Here is a 10,000-nt window from a genome sequence, read left to right on the forward strand (position 1 = left end):
ATAAAAACATTAATTCACGATATAAAACAATTACAAATTCTCAAAGATTATCGAGCTAACTATTTAGACAGCGTTTAGGGGATCATAAACGAAACTCGTACATGTATTGCAGGTTATTGTAATGCTGAAATAAAATTATTCGTGTGAACACTTGCAGGATATAGACATAGAGGATATGTTCTGTTCTGTTTCCTTGTGTGAATGATGCCCAAATATATTACATCATTGCTTATTCAGATCTGAAACAAAGGATTGTTTTTAGTGGATCAGATTATTTTGGTATCAGAATCAGAAAGAGCTTTATTACCAAGTGTTTTGCACACAACGTGTCTGTTTGTCTTGATAGGAGCTTCTAGTACAGAAAGTACAAGCATAGCCCAGATTTAAATAGACAGAATTAATAACAAAAGTAATGAAACGTATAGAGGAAATGTCCATATAGGAGAGCCATCTCATGTGCAAACTTATTTTAATTATATTAATTACTATATAGTATTATTTAAACATTTTAGTGTTATATTTTTAATTTTCTATTAATATTCTGTTTCTGTTTATACATGGTATTAATGTTAATGAAAGTATGAATGGGACAGTTTAATCTATATTTAGAGCTTTTTAAAAAAGGAAAGAAAAAAAGATGTCTTATTTGTTCACCAAAGTTACATTTATAATTGCTGCAAAAAAATAAAAATAAATCTGATATCATTTATACAACAGTTCTGTCTAGTTCTTGAATCTGATTGGCTTATAACCATGCTATATTCTGCCAGTAACAGCACTCGTCCAGCCTCTTAACCCTTCACCCTTGTGTATTACTCCGCTGACATACAGCAACAAGCAGAAGACACTCTACAAAAGGACAAATATTCCTGCTGTTGGGACACATAATGTACTTTTGAGGCTTTTTAGTTGAGAACGTAGTTCTTTAAATTGCAACTATGCAGTTTATTCATAAGGATAATGCCTATTTTAAAATAATTATCATTTCTGAGCAGGAATTAATTTGCGCAAGAACACGCCGGATCCAGAACCTCTGAAATCTGATCCAGCACCTCATTTTACTGATCCCCTCCTCCCCTGTAAGCTGTTCACTTTCACTTTGTTCTGCGACTCCCCAACCCTCTTCACTTTCGTCCGCAACAATTAACCCCCGCCCCGGCTCTTAACTCATGTCCGTGACACCCCTCCGCTTTCCAGCGGCCAGCTATAACCAGTTACCCCTATCTGTTCCGGGACCTTGCGATTCACAAATTAAGCACCGTTCCTGAGAGACAGTGCGTCGGAGGCCATTAGCCTGTCATACTGAGCAAAGACAGTTGACGATGTTCATCCACAAGATGACAACAGAGACCACATAATATGCCTTAACAGAAAACTACAGCTGATCAAATCATTATTATTAAACAGGTCAATGACTTTCTAAGTCAATCTCTCTCTTTTGTAGGTTGCAGCGCTGTATTTATACCATAGTAAAATTGTGATCTCCTGATTGCAACAGAGAAATACTTGCAAATCTCAGTAGACTGCTGTCATTTCATGCAGTTCAGCCTTATAATCTTAAAATTTTAGCAAAATCACTTATGTCGTCACTTTAGACAATATGCAGGAGAATCATTCAAACACTAGCTCTAAAGTGACGTTGGTGAATGAGCAACGGCTTCTGCTGTTCTGACATAAGCTGCAGATGTGACGGTATGGCGGAAGAAAGTAGTTCCTCTTACAAAAGAGTTTTGAGACTACGTGTTTGATTTTCTTTTTTATATACACGATCATGCCGTCAAACTGTTGTGTGAACGCAATATCTTACTTATAGCAGTGCGATGTGGCTGTATATCGGTACTAGTGAGATGCACGCCTTCCACCAGTGTCGATATACAGCCACATCACACAGCTATACTCCTGTGATATTGCTCATATATTAACCTACTATACAACTAAAATTGATGTTTTTTTAAAGTTCCCATTTATCAAAGAATCACTGAAGTCTTCGCAAGGATTTGAAGCGGATTTTTTTACCACATTAAACAAAAATCATCATCAATCACATCATCATTATTCATTCATTTTCAAGTCCCTTTATTAATCCGGGGTCCCCACAGCGGAATGAACCGCCAATTTATCCAGCACGTTTTTACGCAGTGGATGCCCTTCCAGCCGCAACACACTCACTCACACTCTCATACTCTACGGACAATTTAGCTTACCCAATTCACCTTTACCACATGTCATTGGACTATGGGGGAAACCAGAGCACCAGGAGGAAACCCAAGCGAACGCAGGGAGAACATGCAAACTCCACACAGGAACGCCAACTGAACTTCTTGCTGTGAGGCGACAGCACTACCCACTGCGTCGCCACATGATCATCATCACTTGAGAATTAATATAAAATGATCCTAACAGCAGAAATCATCAAACTTAATTTACACTAAAAACTGGTGTCTTTTTTATAAACTTACATTTCATTTTAAACTGAATTTAAAAAATAAGTCTATTAATTCAAACACTCCTTTCAAAGAAATATTGAAATTCAAGATTTTTATTTGACATCACTGTAGTGATTGTATTCTTCAAGATTACTAGCCCTGCTATATTTTCCCCCAATTTCTGTTAAACAGAAAGATTTACTCAACACATTTCTAAACATAATAGTTTTATGATCTCATTTCGAATTACTTTTTTACTACATATTTCCAAGATAGTATTCAGCTTAAAATGACATTTAAAGGCTTAACTAGGCAGGTTAGGTTAATTAGACAGTCATTGTATAACAGTGGCTTGTTCTGTAGACAATTAAAAGCAAATACCGCTTACGGGGGCTAATAAAAACGACCCTAAAATGTTTTATTATTATTATTATTATTATTATTATTAAAAACTGCTTTTATTCTAGACAAAAAAACAAATAAGACTTCAGAAGAAAAAATATTATAGGAAATAGACTCATCTTTAATGAATTCATTTAGTAAAATATTAAACAAACAAAAAATAATATTTGTAAATTAATTGTTTATGCATTTCTTTTACATAATAGCCATTCTGTGTCTCTGGGATTTGTATTATACAGCAAATAAAACATATCCCAGAGTAATTGGTGGTTGATACCACTGTGACAACCCCTGATAAATCAGGCACTAAACAAAGGATAACGAGTTTTTTTTTTTTTTTTTATATTGGGACTGTAAAGATGTAAATTGGGCTTCATCATAATTCTGTATATGCGTCAACTTATTTTTTTTAATCAAGCGAGTTAAATATAGATATAAAATATTTGGGAATTGGAATTATCAGACTCATCTTTAATAAATTAATTTAACAGACAAAAAAAACTCTCTAATAATTGTAAATTAATTGTTTTTATACATTTTGTTTTACATAATAGCCATTCTGCGTCTATGGGATTTGTTTTATGCACCGAATGAAACGTATTCCAGAGTAATTGGCGGTTCATTCCGATGTGGCGAGCCCTGATAATCGGGGACTAAACCGATGTATGTATATTGGGACAATAAACCCACAAATAAGATGGAGATTGGGCTTCCTATTAAGTATAAATAATTCTGTATGTGCATCAACTTTTTATTTTAATTTTAATCAAGCAAGTTAAATATGCATATAAAATATTTGGGAATTGTAATTATCAGACTCATCATTAATAAATTCATTTAGTAAAATATTAAACAAACATAAAAAACCCTCTAATAATTGTAAATTAATCGTTTTTATGCACTACATAAAAGCCATTCTGATGTTTATGCGCCGAATGAAAGGTATTCCAGAGTAATTGGCGGTTCATTACACTGTGGTGACCACTGATAAATAAGGGACTAAACTGAAGGATAGTGAGTGTATTTTTAGTATTGGGACAGTAAAACCAAAAAAAAAGATGAAAACTGGGCTTTATATTACGTAGTTCTGAAATTTCAGACAGCACAGAGGTGTTTGTATCGGAGCTCTTCACATGTCCTTCTTTATTGTGCTCTAGAACATGCTGCTTAGGAAGGTTGCTCAGCAGGAGGTTGAGACGCAGCCAATATTTCTAATATGTTTACACGAATTCAAGACCTCATCACTACAGCGTCTGCTCACATTTGACGAGCTCAACCGATACAACACATTAGGGATGTGTATGTGTGGATTTGCGACCAGCCTCTTGTTGAAGAAGACAAAAGCGCACGAAAGAGAGAGAGAGAGAGAAAAAGAGAGAGAAAGCGCAGGACAGTGAAGAGTTAACCATTACCGCTGTCTTCGGGGAGATGGTGATGTAAACCCTAAACCATGTGACACTTTAATAAATCATAGCGCCGACAGAAACAAACACACACTCTTGCTCCATCGACAGCCGAACAAAACACGCTTCTCCACATCCTAAAAAGCAACAACGCCTGAATTAGAAATAAAGCGCAGGTCGAGGATGTGCTGTCTGCCGGTCGAGCAGACTTTAGGCGCGTTCGCGGACTCGGTGTGCGCTCACGGGTGCGCGCCGCTGCCGTTCGCGCACCGACTGCGCTGGATTGGAGACCAGCTGGAGAAACGATGGGCTGCAAACGACAAAAGCACCAGCGATGGAGAACGAAGCGCCGGGGAAAACATCATCAAACGCTTCCAAATAGTGTGCACGGTCATTCAGGTGACGCTGCTGGTGTTTTTAGTCAAAAAGCGACACCTGTAGGCGAGACGAGGCTCTGCTGAGCTACAGCAACAGGTAAGGATGAGCTCGAAGATTGCAAGACCTAAATACTTTGCTTTTGTCACATGATTGTAGGACTTTTGTGTTGACTTATGTGCAAAAATGCTACCGTATTTCCTTTTAATAGCTTACTTATAAATATATGATGGATATTGAAAACAATTGTACTTTTTGTGACTTGGAAGAAACCATTGTTCATCTTTTTTTGGTGAATGTTGTGTGAAATTATTTTGGACGGAACTATAGATCTCTCTCAGAAAAGACAAATGTTGATATTTGTTTAAATATTTTTGACATAATTTTCTTTTATTACAACTCTAAATCTTGCATTCAGTATATTGTTAATCTTTTTATTATAATGGGTAAGTTTTTTATTCGCAAGTGTAACATTTTGGGGAAAAAATTCAATTCTGACAATTTTTTAAATTGACTATAAGTCATATATTTTGTCTTTAGTGGGCATAAAAAACAGAAAGTCTTTTAAAAGTACAAAAAATGGCTCTCAATGTATAAACATAATTTTTCCTCTGGTTTGATTTTTTTATTATAATTTTTAATTTCTTATTTTTATTTAATTTTTTTATTTGTTTAATTTTTAGTTTTTCTTTCTTCTTTTATATTCTTTAAATTGTATTATGCAAATTGTAACAACATCTCAATTGTTTCCTAATGTTTCAAGTTCCTGCAATCTATTGTTAACTTATTGAAACCAACAAAAATGCAAAATTTTCTTCTATAAAGGACGTGTGCAATAGACGAATAAGCTGTAAAAGAATTAAAGTATATATAAAGCTATACAAATTTTTCTGTTTTATTAATTTGTTTTTGCAGAAATATGCATTGTATATCATCGCTGCAGATTCATCACTTTAATAACTTAATAAAATACTAGAAAAAATTCTTAGGATTAACAGCAATTATAAAAAATCAATGATAAATAATAATAAAATGTGTGCTTTTAGTTATAAAAAGGTGGTATTACAAAAATAAAAGCCTAAACTCACTGCAAACGTGGTATCAGTGATGCAGAAGAATCATTTTAATAATTGAATTAAACATGCGCACTGCTTTGGGAGTTAATAGGTCAGACTAATGTATAGCAGTAATAGTGGGCACTTTGTAAGTTATTAAATTAAAAAGTTAAAAATTAAAAACTTTTCAAACTGTAATTTATGAATGTAATATTCAGTGATGTAGACTAAATAAAGAGAAAACAGCTTTTAACAGAAAAGAACCAATGCAGATAATCACAACACAAGTGACTGTAAAGTTATTTAGCAATATTTTAGTTTAATATTGTGAAAATATTGATTGTCCAGTCCTTAAAACACTCAATAAATAGAATGTATTGTTGGAAGTACAAATTGGCCTATAAGTAAATATTAAAAACATACCATGTTAAATATCAGAGAAAAGTTGTTGTTTTTTTACACTGGGATTTGTTTTATGTAGTGAATAATACTTGTGGCAGAGTAATTAGCGGTTCGTTGTAATACATCAGGGACAATACTGAAGGATAGTAAGTGAGTGTTAAATATACATATTAAATGTTTGGGAATTGTAATTATCCGACTCGTCTTTAATAAATTTATTTAACAAAACAGTAAACAAACAAAAAACTCTAATAGTTGTAAATTAGTTGTTTTTATGCATTTTATTTTACATAACAGTGAATCTGTGTCTCTGTTATTAGTTTTATGCGACAGATGAAACATATCCCAGAGTAATTGGTGGTTCATTCCTTTGTGGCAACCCCTGATAAATCAGAGACTAAACCGAAGGACCGTTTTTTAGTATTGGGACTGTAAACCCACAAAAAGATGGAGATTGGGCTTCATATTAGGTATGCATAATTCTGTCTATGCATCAACTTTTTTTGATGAAGTTAAATATACATATACAATATTTGGGAATTGTAATTATCAGACTCAAATTTAATAAATTCATTTAACGAAACAGTAAACAAACAAACAAAAAACTCTGGTAATTGTAAATTAATTGTTTTATGCATTTTTTTACATAACCATTCTGTGTCTTTGGGATTTGTTTTAGGCTCTGAAAAAATATATTCCAGCGTAATTGCCAGTTCATTCCACTGTGGCAACCCCTAATAAATCAGGGACTAAACCAAAGGATAGTGAGCGTTTTTTTTTTTTTGGGAGGGTAAACCCATAAAAAAGATGGAAATTGGGTTTCAAATTAAGTATACATATTCCTGTATATGCACCAACTTATTTTTTAATCAAGCAAGTTAAATATACATATAAAATATTTGTGAATTGTAATGATCAGACTCGTCTTTAGTTAATTTTATAAAATTACAAAATATTAAATAAAAACCCCGCTAATAATTGTAAATTAATTGTTTTTATGCATTTTTTGTACATAATAGCTATTCTGTGTCTCTGGGATTTTATTTATGCTTTAAATGAAGCGTATCCCAGAGTACTTGAGTAACTGGCAGTTCATTCCGCTGTGGCGAACCCTGATTTATCAGGGACTAAACCGAAGGATAGTGAGTGAGTGTAACTTTTTTTAGTATTGGGACTTTAAACCCACAAAAAAGATGTAAATTGGGCTTCAAATTAAGTATACATAATTCTGTATGTGCATCCACTTCTTTTTTTAATCAAGCAGGTCAAATATAGATATTAAGATATTGGGAATTGTAATTGTCAGACTCATCCTTAATAAATTATATTATTTTTGACAAAATATTAAATAAAAAACCCACTAATAATTGTAAATTAATTGTTTTCATGCATTTTTTTTTACATAATAGAAATTCTGCGTCTCTGGGATTTGTTTTATGTTACAAATGAAACGTATCCCAAAGTAACTGGCGGTTCATTACACTGTGGCAACCCCTGATAAATCAGGGACTAAACCTAAGGTTAGTGAGTGCATATTAAGTGTAAATAATTCTGTATATGCATCTACTTTTTTTTTTTTTTAAATCAAGCAAGTTTAATATACATATAAAATATTTGGGAATTGTAATTATCAGATTAATTTAACAAAATATTAAACAAAAAGCTCTAATAATTGTACATTTATTGTTTTTATGCATTTGTTTACATAATAGCCATCCTGTGGCTGATTTGTATTATGCGCCGAATGAAACATATCCCAGAGTAATTGGCGGTTCATTCCGCTGTGGTGACCCCTGATAAATCAGGGGCTAAACTAAAAGACAGTGTTTTAGTATTGGGACTGTAAACTCACAAAAGAAGATGGAAAGTGAGCTTCATATGAAGTTTAAAAGATTCTGTATATGCGCCAATAATAATAATAATAATATATTATAATAATAACAAGCAGCAAGTTAATTATGAATATAAAATATTTAGGAATTGTAATCATAAGACTCTTCTTTATAGTATATAATAAATACTCTATAATAAAGAGTATTATAATGCTATAATAAATAAATAATAGTAAATGTTTATGAATTGTTATTATGCAGTTTTATTTTTAAATAACAGCTTTTATGTTCTTCTGTGTCCTAATTCAGTGTCATCTAAATGTCAATTTCTTCGTATTTTTTGATCCTCCACTAGATGAATCTTCAGATTCTCCTGTGGACAATCAGCTCCAGATTTCCCGGAGAGGAGAACGCGCCGCTCACGTCTGCACCTCTATAGAAACCTGCTCTTCAGAGTTTCTCCATGTTTTCTCATCCGTGTGTATCGCAGTAGTGTTGTAATGGAAACACGCACACACCAGACGCGTCTGCGCTGTACATTAGCCTACAAGCGTGCCGATCACTTTCATCCTCCAAGTCTTCTCCATTACCGAGCCCATGCTATTTGGCGCTCGTCTGTTTAAGGTCAGTGCAGTCAAATCCGCCGGTGTCCCACGGGGGGAAACCTTTCAAAATAAAACACTGATGTCATCGTCCCATGGCGATGTTTGCAAGGAAATATTTTCTACCACTATGGCAATAGGAGCCTTGCCTCAACTTTTAAAAGTCCTCACAGTTGAGTTTTTCTTGTTGCTGGTAAAAGTTGAGAGGGTGCTTTGGATATGCAAAAGCTATAAACGAATAAAAAAAAATACGATCAATCTTCAGAGGAGAGCCCTCAAAGAAAGAAACAAAAAAACAAAAAACACTGCAACCAAAACCTCTCCTCTGCAAAATGCACTGTAACATTTAGTTATAAGCTACTGTAAAAGTGACTATGCCATTCGATATATTATCTAAGCTGTGATTTTGTTTGTTGTTGTTTTTTAAATGATATATTTATTACTCCAATCTCTTTGACACTGTACTCTACTCTATGGAAAGCATATTTATAAGACTGTAGAATTATTCGAAGTGTATTTGAACTTGACGTTTACATCGAATGAAGACAAATCCTTTTTTAGACTTTTTATATAAAGGGCTTCTGGCTTGAATGTTTGTGTTCAGTGTTAATATAGAAATGTGGCACGAATGAGATTTCATGCAAAAAAAAAGGGCATGCTACTGATGTTTACATAAGCTATGATCTTTTTTATAGGTTACGTTACTTACACGTGTTTTAAACATGTTCGACCTCGGCTATTTTGATATTGTGAATTTTGTCATTTATGAAAATAAAAAGCTTTAAATAATACATACGGAGACGTCTTTTGCTCTAGAACTGCAGCATGATTAAGAATTCACGGTTTCTATTCTGGTATGCTGATTGTACCACAGTCAGGGTATGTACAGGAGTCATGGAGGTAAATTCAATAGCTTTTAAGACTCTTTTCATACATTTTAAGACCCCATCGCCAGTTATAACTGGTTATGTCAACAAAACGTTAACTTACATTTATTACTGTATATTCATTGTAAGACATTAATGTTTCTTCGGCTTAGTCTCTATTTCAGAGGTTGCCACAGTGGAATGTATCGCCAACTATTCCAGCATATGTTTTACACAGCACAAAATATATAGGATATATAGGAAACACCTATAAATACTTTAATATACTCACTCACTCACTCACTCACTCACTCACTCACTCACTCACACACTCACTCACACACTCACTCACACACTCACTCACACACTCACTCACACACTCACTCACACACTCACTCACACACTCACACTTTCCCCCAAATGAAGAATAAAACAAAAGCTAATATGAAGCATATCGGTGTCTGTAAATAGCGCTTTAATGCAGCAGTTAGTGTACAAATCAAGTAGGATGCCATAAATAAACGACACAGAATCCCATCTGCTTGTTAAGTGATGACGTGTTGGTGACGTATTTATACTGTTTCCGGGTCCAAGCCGCCACTCATTTGAGTTGAGAAATTATTTGTTTATGATCACT

General features: G+C 33.8%; 1 protein-coding gene and 1 long non-coding RNA gene across 12 annotated transcripts in view; one reads left to right on the forward strand and one right to left on the reverse strand.

Annotated features, from left to right (window-relative positions):
• Positions 1-4,282: 4,282 nt before the first annotated feature.
• Positions 4,283-9,286, forward strand: LOC141385760 (uncharacterized). The gene is made up of 2 exons (XR_012406734.1): positions 4,283-4,705; positions 8,251-9,286. It is a non-coding gene; the product is annotated as an uncharacterized lncRNA (long non-coding RNA).
• Positions 8,138-10,000, reverse strand: part of rnft2 (ring finger protein, transmembrane 2) — a 30,555-nt gene continuing 28,692 nt past the window's right edge. For 3 of the 11 annotated variants that reach the window (XR_012405911.1, XM_005165042.6, XM_073950396.1), the window contains one exon: positions 8,138-8,725. The gene's annotated coding sequence lies outside the window, so the exon portion shown is untranslated. The remainder of the gene's footprint in view (positions 8,726-10,000) is intronic. The other 8 variants (XR_012405907.1, XR_012405913.1, XR_012405914.1 and 5 more) reach the window with 6 other exon arrangements.

This window comes from Danio rerio, chromosome 5 (genome assembly GCF_049306965.1).
Source record: "Danio rerio strain Tuebingen ecotype United States chromosome 5, GRCz12tu, whole genome shotgun sequence".
NCBI lineage: Eukaryota > Metazoa > Chordata > Actinopteri > Cypriniformes > Danionidae > Danio > Danio rerio.